Source organism: Erythranthe guttata, chromosome 2, assembly GCF_056151865.1.
Source record: "Erythranthe guttata isolate IM_541 chromosome 2, IM_541, whole genome shotgun sequence".
NCBI lineage: Eukaryota > Viridiplantae > Streptophyta > Magnoliopsida > Lamiales > Phrymaceae > Erythranthe > Erythranthe guttata.
Window position 1 is genome coordinate 8,514,567 of NC_142534.1, and position 14,845 is coordinate 8,529,411.

The 14,845-nt window shown below is 35.4% G+C and overlaps 1 long non-coding RNA gene across 1 annotated transcript; it reads right to left on the reverse strand.

Moving 5' to 3' along the window:
- Positions 1 to 10,555: 10,555 nt before the first annotated feature.
- Positions 10,556 to 12,587, reverse strand: LOC148772262 (uncharacterized). Its single transcript, XR_016030074.1, has 2 exons — positions 12,319 to 12,587; positions 10,556 to 10,785 (listed from the first exon to the last, which is right to left on the reverse strand). It is a non-coding gene; the product is annotated as an uncharacterized LOC148772262 (long non-coding RNA).
- Between the last annotated feature and the right edge of the window lie 2,258 nt (positions 12,588 to 14,845).

Genomic DNA, 14,845 nt, shown 5'->3' on the forward strand with positions numbered 1-14,845 from the left:
AATTTTCGATTTGTACCTATAAGATACCAAATCCACCAATTCAAACAGAAATATAAATTAAACCAAAAAACAAATCCACGTAAACGTAAACGTAGAGTTTTATTTCTACACTCCACTGTATCTTTTTTATCTTTTGTTTTTGCTGTTGTTGGTTGATGCGTATTAAAGTCCTAGTATTGTAGTTCGTGTTTTTAAGAACGTTGTTGCGAATGCACTTTTGCGCATGTTTTTTTACATGTACGTTCGTGCATGTCCATTTGAGCGAGTGTGCTTGTGCATGTTTGTTGATTTGTATTAACGTCCTAGGATTGTAGTTTGTGTTTTCATGATCCTTTTTGCGAATGCACTTTTGCGTGAGTACTTTTGTGCATGCTTTTGTACACTTTCTTATGTGCGTGTCTTTCTAGCGAGAGTTTTGTGCACGTTTCTTGATGCGCATTCATGTCCTCGAACTGTAGTACGTATTTTCATGATCGCTTTTGGAATCCAATTTTGACCATGTTCGAGTCCGAATTTGGATTTTTGCCGTTAGACAGGAATTGTAGCCAGCTGAAACAACTTTCTAATACCGCCGAAACCAGTTGATTTGGACTCCGGATGAGAAAGTTATGCTCGACTTCATGGACGTACACTACCAAAGATGTTGAGGGATTCTCTCTTCTAATTTGATTTTATTTTCCTAATTGCAACTCTTTTCTTACTCTTTGATCATTTTTGCTTCCTGGACACCTAATTTTCGATTTGTACCTATAAGATACCAAATCCACCAATTCAAACAGAAATATAAATTAATCCAAAAAAAAAAAAATCCACGTAAACGTAAGCCTAGAGTTTTATTTCTACACTCCACTGTACCTTTTTTATCTAGTGTTTTTGCTGTTGTTTGTTGATGCGTACTAAAGTCCTAGTATTTTAGTTCGTGTTTTTAAGAACGTTGTTGCGAATGCACTTTGCGCATGTTTTTTTACATGTACGTTTGTGCATGTTAATTTGAGCGAGTATGCTTATGCATGTTTGTTGATTTGTATTAATGTCCTAGGATTGTAGTTTGTGGTTTCATGATCCTTTTTGCGAATGCACTTTTGCGTGAGTACTTTTGTGCATGCTTTTCTACTCTTATTTATGTGAGTATCTGTCTAGCGAGAGTTTTTGTGCACGTTTCTTGATGCGCATTCATGTCCTCGAACTGTAGTACGTATTTTCATGATCGCTTTTGGAATCCAATTTTGACCATGTTCGAGTCCGAATTTGGATTTTTGCCGTTAGACAGGAATTGTCGCCAGCTGAAATAGCTTTCTTATGCTTTTGTACTCTTATTTATGTGCGTGTCTTTCTAGCGAGAGTTTTGGGCACGTTTCTTGATGCGCATTCATGTCCTCAAACTGTAGTACGTATTTTCATGATTGCTTTTGGAATCCAATTTTGACCATGTTCGAGTCCGAATTTAGATTTTTGCCGTTAGACAGGAATTGTAGCTAGCTGAAACAGCTTTCTAATACCGCCGAAACCAGTTGATTTGGACTCCGAATGAGAAAGTTATGCTCGACTTCATGGACGTACACTACCGAAGATGTTGAGGGATTCTCTCTTCTAATTTATTTTTATTTTCCTAATTGCAACTATTTTCTTACTCTTTGATCATTTTTGCTTCTTGGACACCTAATTTTCGATTTGTACCTATAAGATACCAAATCCACCAATTCAAACAGAAATATAAATTAATAGAAAAACCAAATCCACGTAAACGTAAACGTACAGTTTTATTTCTATACTCCACTGTATCTTTTATCTAGTGTTTTTGCTGTTGTTTGTTGATGCGTATTAAAGTCCTAGTATTGTAGTTCGTGTTTTACTGAACGTTGTTGTGAATGCACTTTAGCTCATGTTTTATGACATGTACGTTTGTGCATGTCCATTTGAGCGAGTGTGCTTGTGTATGCTTGCTGATTTGTATTAATGTCCTATGATTGTAGTTTGTGTTTTCATGATCCTTTTTGCGAATGCAGTTTTGCGTGAGTACTTTTGTGCATGCTTTTGTACACTTTCTTATGTGCGTGTCTTTCTAGCGAGAGTTTTGTGCACGTTTCTTGATGCGCATTCATGTCCTCGAACTGTAGTACCTATTTTCATGATCGCTTTTGGAATCCAATTTTGACCATGTTCGAGTCCGAATTTGGATTTTTGCCGTGAGACAGGAATTGTCGCCAGCTGAAATAGCTTTCTTATGCCGCCGGAACCAGTTGATTTGGAGTCCGGATGAGAAAGTTATGCTCGACTTCGTGGACGTACACTACCAAAGATGTTGAGGGATTCTCTCTTCTAATTTGATTTTATTTTCCTAATTGCAACTCTTTTCTTACTCTTGGATCATTTTTGCTTCATGGAGACCTAATTTTCGATTTGTACCTATAAGATACCAAATCCACAAATTCAAACAGTAATATAAATTAATCCAAAAAATAAAAATCCACGTAAACGTAAACGTAGAGTTTTATTTCTACACTCCACTGTATCTTTTTTATCTAGTGTTTTTGCTGTTGTTTGTTGATGCGTATTAAAGTCCTAGTATTGTAGTTCGTGTTTTTAAGAATGTTGTTGCGAATCCACTTTTGCGCATGTTTTTTTACATGTACTATTGTGCATGTTAATTTGAGCGAGTGTGCTTGTACATGTTTGTTGATTTGTATTAATATCCTAGGATTGTAGTTTGTGTTTTCATGATCCTTTTTGCGAGTGCGCTTTTGCGTGAGTACTTTTGTGCATGCTTTTTAACTCTGATTTATGTGCGTATCTCTCTAGCGAGAGTTTTTGTGCACGTTTCTTGATGCGCATTCATGCTCTCGAACTGTAGTACGTATTTTCATGATCGCTTTTGGAATCCAATTTTGACCATGTTCGAGTCCGAATTTGGATTTTTGCCGTTAGACAGGAATTGTAGCCAGCTGAAATAGCTTTCTTATGCCGCCGGAACCAGTTGATTTGGACCCCGGATGAGAAAGTTATGCTCGACTTCGTGGACGTACACTACCAAAGATGTTGAGGGATTCTCTTTTCTAATTTGATTTTATTTTCCTAATTGCAACTCTTTCTTACTCTTTGATCATTTTTGCTTCCTGGACACCTAATTTTCGATTTGTACCTATAAGATACCAAATCCACCAATTTAAACCGAAATATAAATTAATCCAAAAAAATAAATCAACGTAAACGTAAATGTAGAGTTTTATTTCTACACTCCACTGTATCTTTTTTTATCTAGTGTTTTTGCTGTTATTTGTTGATGCGTATTAAAATCCTAGTATTGTAGTTCGTGTTTTTAAGAACGTTGTTGCGAATGCACTTTTGCTCATGTTTTATGACATGTACGTTTGTGCATGTCCATTTGAGCGAGTGTGCTTGTGTATGTTTGCTGATTTGTATTAATGTCCTATGATTGTAGTTTGTGTTTTCATGATCCTTTTTGCGAATGCAGTTTTGCGTGAGTACTGTTGTGCATGCTTTTGTACACTTTCTTATGTGCGTGTCTTTCTAGCGACAGTTTTGTGCACGTTTCTTGATGCGCATTCATGTCCTCGAACTGTAGTACCTATTTTCATGATCGCTTTTGGAATCCAATTTTGACCATGTTCGAGTCCGAATTTGGATTTTTGCCGTGAGACAGGAATTGTAGCCAGCTGATATAGCTTTCTTATGCCGCCGGAACCAGTTGATTTGGAGTCCGGATGAGAAAGTTATGCTCGACTTCGTGGACGTACACTACCAATGATGTTGAGGGATTCTCTCTTCTAATTTGATTTTATTTTCCTAATTGCAACTCTTTTCTTACTCTTTGATCATTTTTGCTTCATGGACACCTAATTTTCGATTTGTACCTATAAGATACCAAATCCACCAATTCAAACAGAAATATAAATTAATCCAAAAACCAAATCCATGTAAACGTAAACGTAGAGTTTTATTTCTACACTCCACTGTATATTTTTTATCTATTGTTTTTGCTGTTGTTTGTTGATGCGTATTAAAGTCCTAGTATTGTAGTTCGTGTTTTTAAGAACGTTGTTGCGAATGCACTTTTGCGCATGTTTTTTTACATGTACGTTTGTGCATGTCCATTTGAGCGAGTGTGCTTGTGTATGTTTGTTGATTTGTATTAATGTCCTAGGATTGTAGTTTGTGTTTTCAAGATCCTTTTTGCGAATGCACTTTTGCGTGAGTACTTTTGTGAATGCTTTTGTGCACTTTCTTATGTGCGAGTCTTTCTAGCGAGAGTTTTTGTGCACGTTTCTTGATGCGCATTCATGTCCTCGAACTGTAGTACGTATTTTCACGATCGCTTTTGGAATCCAATTTTTACCATGTTCGAGTCCGAATTTGGATTTTTGCTGTTAGACAGGAATTGTCGCCAGCTGAAATAGCTTTCTATAATCGCCGGATCCTGTTGATTTGGACTCCGGATGAGAAAGTTATGCTCGACTTCGTGGACGTACACTACCAAAGATGTTGAGGGATTCTCTCTTCTAATTTGATTTTATTTTCCTAATTGCAACTCTTTTCTTACTCTTGGATCATTTTTGCTTCATGGAGACCTAATTTTCGATTTGTACCTATAATTTACCAAATCCACAAATTCAAACAGTAATATAAATTAATCCAAAAAATAAAAAATCCACGTAAACGTAAACGTAGAGTTTTATTTCTACACTCCACTGTATCTTTTTTATCTAGTGTTTTTGCTGTTGTTTGTTGATGCGTATTAAAGTCCTAGTATTGTAGTTCGTGTTTTTAAGAATGTTGTTGCGAATGCACTTTTGCGCATGTTTTTTTACATGTACTATTGTGCATGTTAATTTGAGCGAGTGTGCTTGTACATGTTTGTTGATTTGTATTAATATCCTAGGATTGTAGTTTGTGTTTTCATGATCCTTTTTGCGAGTGCGCTTTTGCGTGAGTACTTTTGTGCATGCTTTTTAACTCTGATTTATGTGCGTATCTCTCTAGCGAGAGTTTTTGTGCACGTTTCTTGATGCGCATTCATGTCCTCGAACTGTAGTACGTATTTTCATGATCGCTTTTGGAATCCAATTTTGACCATGTTCGAGTCCGAATTTGGATTTTTGCCGTTAGACAGGAATTGTAGCCAGCTGAAATAGCTTTCTTATCCCGCCGGAACCAGTTGATTTGGACCCCGGATGAGAAAGTTATGCTCGACTTCGTGGACGTACACTACCAAAGATGTTGAGGGATTCTCTTTTCTAATTTGATTTTATTTTCCTAATTGCAACTCGTTTCTTACTCTTTGATCATTTTTGCTTCCTGGACACCTAATTTTCGATTTGTACCTATAAGATACCAAATCCACCAATTTAAACCGAAATATAAATTAATCCAAAAAAATAAATCAACGTAAACGTAAATGTAGAGTTTTATTTCTACACTCCACTTTATCTTTTTTATCTAGTGTTTTTGCTGTTATTTGTTGATGCGTATTAAAATCCTAGTATTGTAGTTCGTGTTTTTAAGAACGTTGTTGCGAATGCACTTTTGCGCATTTTTTTTACATGACATTCTTGCATGTCCATTTGAGCGAATGTGCTTGTGCATGTTTGTTGATTTGTATTAATATCCTAGGATTGTAGTTTGTGTTTTCATGATCCTTTTTGCGAATGCACTTTCGCGTGAGTACTTTTGTGCATGCTTTGGTACACTTTCTTATGTGCGTGTCTTTCTAGCGAGAGTTTGGTGCACGTTTCTTGATGCGCATTCATGTCCTCGAACTGTAGTACGTATTTTCATGATCGCTTTTGGAATCTAATTTTGACCATGTTCGAGTCCGAATTTGGATTTTTGCCGTTAGACAGGAATTGTAGCCAGCTGAAATAGCTTTCTAATGCCGCCGCAACCAGTTGATGTGGACCCCGGATGAGAAATTTATGCTCGACTTCGTGGACGTACACTACCAAAGATGTTGAGGGATTCTCTTTTCTAATTTGATATTATTTTCCTAATTGCAACTCTTTTCTTACTCTTTCATCATTTTTGCTTCCTGGACACCTAATTTTCGATTTGTACCTATAAGATACCAAATCCACCAATTCAAACCGAAATATAAATTAATCCCAAAAAAAAATCAACGTAAACGTAAACGTAGAGTTTTATTTCTACACTCCAGTGTATCTTTTTTATCTAGTGTTTTTGCTGCTGTTTGTTGATGCGTATTAAAGTCCTAGTAATTTAGTTCGTGTTTTTAAGAACGTTGTTGCGAATGCACTTTTGCGCATGTTTTTTTACATATACGTTTGTGCATGTCCATTTGAGCGAGTGTGTTTGTGCATGTTTGTTGATTTATATTAATGTCATTGGACTGTAGTTTGTGTTTTCATGATCCTTTTTGCGAATGCATTTTTGCGTGACTACTTTTGTGCATGCTTTTGTACTTTTACTTATGTGCGTATCTTTCTAGCGAGAGTTTTTGTGCACGTTTCTTGATGCGCATTCATGTCCTCGAACTGTAGTACGTATTTTCATGATCGCTTTTGGAATCCAATTTTGACCATGTTCGAGTCCGAATTTGGATTTTTGCCATTAGACAGGAATTGTAGCCAGCTGAAATAGCTTTCTAATGCCGCTGGGACCAGTTGATTTGGACCCCGGATGAAAAAGTTATGCTCGACTTCGTGGACGTACACTACCAAAGATGTTGAGGGATTCTCTCTTCTAATTTGATTTTATTTTCCTAATTGCAACTCTTTTCTTACTCTTTGATCATTTTTGCTTCCTAGAAACCTAATTTTCGATTTGTACTTATAAGATAACAAATCCACCAATTCAAACTGAAATATAAATTAATCCAAAAAAAAAATCCACGTAAACGTAAGCATAGAGTTTTATTTCTACACTCCACTTTATCTTTTTTATCTAATGTTTTTGCTGTTGTTTGTTGATGCTTATTAATGTCCTAGTATTGTAGTTCGTGTTTTTAAGAACGTTGTTGCGAAAGTACTTTGCGCATGTTTTTTTACATGTACGTTTGTGCATGTTAAGAGTCTGCTTGTGCATGTTTGATGATTTGTATTAATGTCCTAGGATTGTAGTTTGTGTTTTCATGATCCTTTTTGCGAATGCACTTTTGCGTGTGTACTTTTGTGCATGCTATTTTACTTTTACTTATTTGCGTATCTTTTCTGGCGAGTATTTTTGCGCACGTTTCTTGATGCACATTCATGTCCTCGAACTGTAGTACGTATTTTCATGATCGTTTTTGGAATCAAATTTTGACCATGTTCGAGTCCGAATTTGGAAATTTACCATTAGACAAGAAGTGTAGCCAGCTGAAATAGCTTTCTAATGCCGCCTCTACCAGTTGATTTGGACTCCGGATGAGAAAGTTATGCTCGACTTCGTGGACACTACCAAAGATGTTGAGGGATTCTCTGTTCTAATTTGATTTTATTTTCCTAATTGCTACTCTTTTCTTACTCTTTGATCATTTTTGCTTCCTGGACACCTAATCTTCGATTTGTACCTATAAGATACCAAATCCACGGAAACGTAAACGTAAACGTAAACGTAGAGTTTTATTTCTACACTCTATTGTATCTGTTTTAACTAGTGTTTCTGCTGTTGTTTGTTGATGCGTATTAAAGTCCTAGTACTGTAGTTCGTGTATATACGAACGTTGTTGCGATTGCACTTTTACGCATGTTTTTTTACATGTACGTTTGTGCATGTCCATTTGAGCGGGTGTGTTTGTGCATGTTTGTTGATTTGTATTAATGTCCTAGGATTGTAGTTCTGTTTTCATGATCCTTTTTGCGAATGCACTTTTGCGTGAGTACTTTTGTGCATGCTATTTTACTTTTACTTATTTGCGTATCTTTTCTGGCGAGTATTTTTGCGCACGTTTCTTGATGCACATTCATGTCTTCGAACTGTAGTACGTATTTTCATGATCGCTTTTGGAATCAAATTTTGACCATGTTCGAGTCCGAATTTGGAAATTTACCATTAGACAGGAATTGTAGCCAGCTGAAATAGCTTTCTAATGCCGCCTGAACCAGTTGATTTGGACTCCGGATGAGAAAGCTATGCTCGACTTCGTGGACACTACCAAAGATGTTGTGGGATTCTCTCTTCTAATTTTTTATTATTTTCCTAATTGCAACTCTTTTCTTACTCTTTGATCATTTTTGCTTCCTGGACACCTAATCTTCGATTTGTACCTATAATATGCGAAATCCACCAATTGAAACATAGATATAAATTAATCCAAAAAATAATCAACGTAAACGTTAACGTAGAGTTTTATTTCTACACTCCACTGTATCTTTTATAACTAGTCTTTCTGCTGTTGTTTGTTGATGCATATTAAAGTCCTAGTATTGTAGTTCGTGTATTTAAGAATGTTGTTGCGAATGCACTTTTGCGCATGTTTTTTTAAATATACGTTTGTGCATTTTCATTTGAGCGAGTCTGTTTGTGCCTGTTTGTTGATTTGTATTAATGTCCTAGGATTGTTGTTTGTGTTTTCATGATCCTTTTTGAGAATGGACTTTTGCGTGAGTACTTTTGTGCATGCTTTTTTACTTTTAAATATGTGCGTATCTTTTCTAGCGAGTGTTTTTGCGCACGTTTCTTGATGCACATTCATGTCCTCGAACTGTAGTACGTATTTTCATGATCGCTTTTGGAATAAAATTTTGACCATGTTCGAGTCCGAATTTTGAAATTTGCCGTCAGATAGGAATTGTAGACAGCTGAAATAGCTTTCTAATACCGCCGGAACCAGTTGATTTTGAGTCCGGATGAGAAAGTTATGCTCGACTTCGTGGACGTACACTACCAAAGATGTTGAGGGATTCTCTATTCTAATTTGATTTTATTTTCCTAATTGCTACTCTTTTCTTACTCTTTGATCATTTTTGCTTCCTAGACACCTAATCTTCAATTTGTACCTATAAGATACTAAATCCACCAATTGAAACATAAATATAAATTAATCCATAAAATAATCCACGGAAACGTAAACGTAGAGTTTTATTTCTACACTCCACTGTATCTTTTTTAACTAGTGTTTCTGCTGTTGTTTGTTGATGCGTATTAAAGTCCTAGTACTGTTGTTCGTGTATATAAGAACGTTGTTGCAAATGCACTTTTGCGCATGTTTTTTTACATGTACGTTTGTGCATGTCCATTTGAGCGAGTGTGTTTGTGCATGTTTGTTGATTTGTATTAATGTCCTAGGATTGTAGTTTGTGTTTTCATGATCCTTTTTGCGAATGCACTTTTGCGTGAGTACTTTTGTGCATGCTTTTTTATTTTTAAATATGTGCGTATCTTTTATGGCGAGTGTTTTTGCGCACGTTTCTTGATGCGCATTCATGTCCTCGACCTGCAGTACGTATTTTCATGATTGCTTTTGGAATCAAATTTTGACCATGTTCGAGTCCGAATTTGGAAATTTACCATTAGACAGGAATTGTAGCCAGCTGAACCAGTTGATTTGGACTCCGGATGAGAAAGTTATGCTCGACTTCGTGGACACTACCAAAGTTGTTGTGGGATTCTCTCTTTTAATTTTATATTATTTTCCTAATTGCAACTCTTTTCTTACTCTTTGATCATTTTTGCTTCCTGGACACCTAATCTTTGATTTGTACCTATAATATGCGAAATCCACCAATTGAAACATAGATATAAATTAATCCAAAAAATAATCCACTTAAACGTAAACGGAGAGTTTTATTTCTACACTCCACTGTATCTTTTTTAACTAGTGTTTCTGCTGTTGTTTGTTGATGCGTATTAAAGTCCTAGTATTGTAGTTCGTGTATTTAAGAACGTTGTTTCGAATGCACTTTTGCGCATGTTTTTTTAAATGTACGTTTGTGCATGTCCATTTGAGCGAGTGTGTTTGTGCATGTTTGTTGATTTATATTAATGTCCTAGGATTGTAGTTTGTGTATTGATGATCCTTTTTGGGAATGCACTTTTGCGTGAGTACTTTTGTGCATGCTTTTTTACTTTTAATTATGTGCGTATCTTTTCTAGCGAGTGTTTTTGCGCACGTTTCTTGATGCGCATTCATGTCCTCGAACTGTAGTACGTATTTTCATAATCGCTTTTGGAATCCAATTTTGACCATGTTCGAGTCCGAATTTGGAAATTACACATTAGACAGGAATTGTAGCTGTAGCACCCCCCATCGGGTTGGGCGATAAATCGAACCGGTTTATCGGAAAACTTTAGATAGCGGAAGCAAAAAGGGATCTCTTTGTAATTTTAAAACTTTCGAAAAGGACCAAAATGTAATTTCTGAAAATCTCCTTTTGGTGCATATGAAAACTTTTTGGGAACCTTGAGAATTTCGAAAACTTCTTAGGGTGATTTTGGTCGTTTAAATTTTTCGTTTTAGAAATAACTCTGGAAAGGGAGATTATTATTCAGGTGCTACATTTATCTAACTGTAGGTTTCATTCTTTTTGGTTCGAAAAGAAATCAGAGTTTAAAGCTATTTGGTGAATAAAATTTTCGGGTAAGAAATGCAATTATTAAAATAAGCGGACCAACTATATTAATATGAAAATAAGGCCCGTACTAGGGTAAGAGTTTAATTCCCCTAACGAGGAAATATTAGAGTTTAAAGAAAACGGAAATACGGAAATTATTTATAGTTTACATCACCAAAATAAAATAAGCATAATTTATAGACCCCTCGTATCCCCTCCAAAATCCACCGGCCAAGAATCCACTACTCGGTCCATTCCGGCGAGGGATTACTACTATTACCTGCAATCAAAGAAGTATCTATATGAGCTATTAAGCCCAGTAAGAAATCCGAATGGATAACGAGGTTTTAAAATATGGTTTTACGTACTTATATTAGTATATACACATAAGCATCACATCTTACCATTCGTCGACAAACAAACACACACCCAAACACTCAATCTCATTTAAGCACATAAATCGACTCAATTACTGAAAATTACCGATTTACCCTTTTCGTGCAAATGCATGAATGAAAACATTTTCTGTTGTTCGGATCCGTGAAAAATTAACTTCTTTACTTGGATGATAAGCATATTATTCTGAGCCCGTTCTTTTGGTGGAATAAAACCACCCCTTTATCTATAGTAACTATGGTTGGAATACCGGCCCCCCGTATCCCGACTTATCCAACCCAAGCATTCCATTAACCTTTCCTTTCGTAAAAATGAAATCTCTTTTTATGCAAGACCATGAGACGAATGAGACTCTAAACAAAATTGACATTTTACGACATCACAAATATCAATCAACGAGCACACCAATCAAACTCTAAATATCCACATAATATACACACCGCAATCACACACCATAGCATACACACACATGCATGTATAACCACATAAGCATAGCACATAATTATTATAACATCATATATAATTATATCATAAATTTCACACACAACAGCACACACACACGGCATACACATATACGCATACATGCAGCCCCAAAACACATTTTAATTAGCATTAAATTAGCAAACCATGCCCCTAAAGCACCAACATCTTACCTTTTCATTAATGAGATTTCTCCCACTTTTATTCATTAAATGATTTAAAATTCTTACAGCTCCTTAACATAGTTCAGCTGCAGATTTTTAACCATAATTTTACTTCCTCACAATTAATACACAAGGCATCATGATTAAAACATAAAAGTTCCATTTATGACACATGCACAACCAATATTTCGAAATACTAGCAATTGAAATCTAAAAATTCTCAAATTTAATTATAGGCTACCTAACTGACTAAATGAACAGATGAAAAAAGAATTTTGCAGTTTCGTCAAAAATCGGATTTATAAAAATTAAAATACTCGGCAAGTAGTGTTTGAAGCTAAAAATGATTTTTCCAACAAATATTAATCCAAAAACTAAGGCCAAATAGCAAATAATCAAATTCCACTTACTCCTACTGAGATTTTAAAGATGAAATCATTTTTCATGTCGAAAGTTTAGGAAATTGCAGATTAGTCCTAAAGATTCATAGATCTACACATGCAACCCCAAAAATCTTGAAAACTCATTTTCTTTTTCCAAAATTCCCAAAAATTCGAAATATTAAATCTTTAAACACAAAATGCTTAGATTCACAGATTATCACATGGATTAGACATGCAAGAACACAAATATCAAGATTAGCACAAAATTTCGGATTTTACACAAAAAGCCCTAATTTTTCGAAAAGTGAAGAATCTTTTAAGTAGTTTTAAAAATCCTTTTTCCATACTATGATACCCTTTGATTGCAGCATGAAATTCCAGATTTCTTACCTATCAAAGAGTGTTGGCCGAAGAAAGAAACCTCCTTCAAGAAGTGGCTCCAAGATTGAACCAAGCTATTTGAATGGAGAAGGTAAGAGCTTTGATATCAAGTTGGGAGGAGTTTAAATCTCCCGTAAGAGGGCAAGTGTTTTTGATGGTGTTCTTGGCATATTCAAGGGTGAAGCTTATATAGGGGATTTTCATTTTGATTTCTCTATTTTTTTCTTGAAGAATTTTGAGGTAGTGGCCGATGGAGGAGGTGGTGCTTCGGTGGTGATGGTGAAGAGAAGACAAGTGGGAGTGTAGGTGTAAGGAAAAGAAGAAGGAAGAGTGTCTCTTCACATTACTAATCCACATTGAGTGTTGGATTAGTGTAAATCATCACACTTTGACATGTGGACAAGCATGCATCTCTTTTTCTAATTTTATTTCTTAATTAATAAAATTATTAATCTCTCTCATACATATAAAACCGAACACACACATATACATGTACATGTACCTATATGGTCTATAGTCTAGAGTAGGTTATAGCATATGCATATATGTATGCATACATGTACGTATATATGCATGTATTATGCATGTAATTATGATTAAATTATGAAATCACATAAATAAATTAATTATACACATAAGTCGTATAAATTAATCTAGCACACAATTATCAATAATTAATCTACTTAAGCACATAATTATCGAAAAAAAGTTGGCACATAATTATTCAATAAATTCCTAGCACATAAGGCATATAATCAAATCGACATATAAGGATGATTAGTCTAAGCAAATAAGGCACTTAAAGAATTTAAGTTAGTAAGGTAAATAAATTCCTAATAATTCCTACGTCAGGATTTTCGGGTTATGGAATTTTGGTTAGGGATTAGGGTTTCAAAAATGTGGGGTGTTGCAGTAGCCTATAAGATACCTAATCCACCAATTCAAACAGAAATATAAATTAATCAAAAAAAAAATCCACGTAAACGTAAACGTAGTGTTTTGTTTCTACACTCCACAGTATCTTTTTTAACTAGTGTTTCTGCTGTTGTTTGTTGATGCGTATTAAAGTCCTAGTATTGTAGTTCGTGTTCTTAAGAACGTTGTTGCGAATGCACTTTGCGCATGTTTTTTTACATGTACGTTTGTGCATGTTAATTTGAGCGAGTGTGCTTGTGCATGTTTGTTGATTTGTAGTTTGTGTTTTCATGATCATTTTTGCGAATGTACTTTTGCGTGAGTACTTTTGTGCATGCTTTTGTACTCTTACTTATGTGCGTAACTTTCTAGCGAGAGTTTTTGTGCACGTTTCTTGATGCGCATTCATGTCCTCGAACTGAAGTCCGAATTTGGATTTTTGCCGTCAGACAGGAATTGTGTCCAGCTGAAATAGCTTTCTAATGCCGCCGGAACCAGTTGATTTGGACTTCGGATGAGAAAGTTATGCTCGCCTTCGTGGACGTACACTACCAAAGATGTTGAGGGATACTCTCTTCTAATTTGATTTTATTTTCCTAATTGCAACTCTTTTCTAACTCTTTGATCATTTTTGCTTCCGGGACACCTAATTTTCCATTTGTACCTATAAGATACCAAATCCACCAATTCAAACAGAAATATAAATTAATCCAAAAAAAAAAAATCCACGTAAACGTAAACGAAGAGTTTTATTTCTCCACTCCACTGTATCTTTTTTATCTAGTGTTTTTGCTGTTGTTTGCTGGTGCGTATTAAAGTCCTAGTATTGTAGTCCGTGTTTTTAAGAACATTGTTGCGAATGCACTTTTGCGCATATTTTTTTACATGTACGTTTGTGCATGTCCATTTGAGCGGGTGTGCTTGTGCATGTTTGTTGATTTGTATTAATGTCCTAGGATTGTAGTTTGTGTTTTCATGATCCTTTTTGCGAATGCACTTTTGCATGACTACTTTTGTGGATGCTTTTGTACTTTTAGTTATGTGCGTATCTTTCTAGCGAGAGTTTTTGTGCACGTTTCTTGATGCGCATTCATGTCCTCGAACTATAGTACGTATTTTCATGATCGCTTTTGGAATCCCATTTTGACCATGTTCGAGTCTGAATTTGATTTTTGGCGTTACACAGGAATTGTAGCCAGCAGAAATAGCTTTCTAATGCCGCCGAAACCAGTTTATTTGGACTCCGGATAAGAAAGTTATGCTCGATTTCGTGGACGTACACTACCAAAGATGTTGAGGGATTCTCTCTTCTAATTTGATTTTATTTTCCTAATTGCAACTCTTTTCTTACTCTTTGATCATTTTTGTTTCCTGGACACCTAATTTTCGATTTGTGCCTAGAAGATACCAAATCCACCAATTCAAACAGAAATATAAATTAATCCAAAAAAAAAAAAAATCCACGTAAACGTAAGCGTAGAGTTTTATTTCTACACTCCACTTTATCTTTTTTATCTAGTGTTTTTGCTGTTGTTTGTTGATGCGTATTAAAGTCCTAGTATTGTAGTTCGTGTTTTTAAGAACGTTATGCGAATGCACTTTTGCGCATGTTTTTTTTACA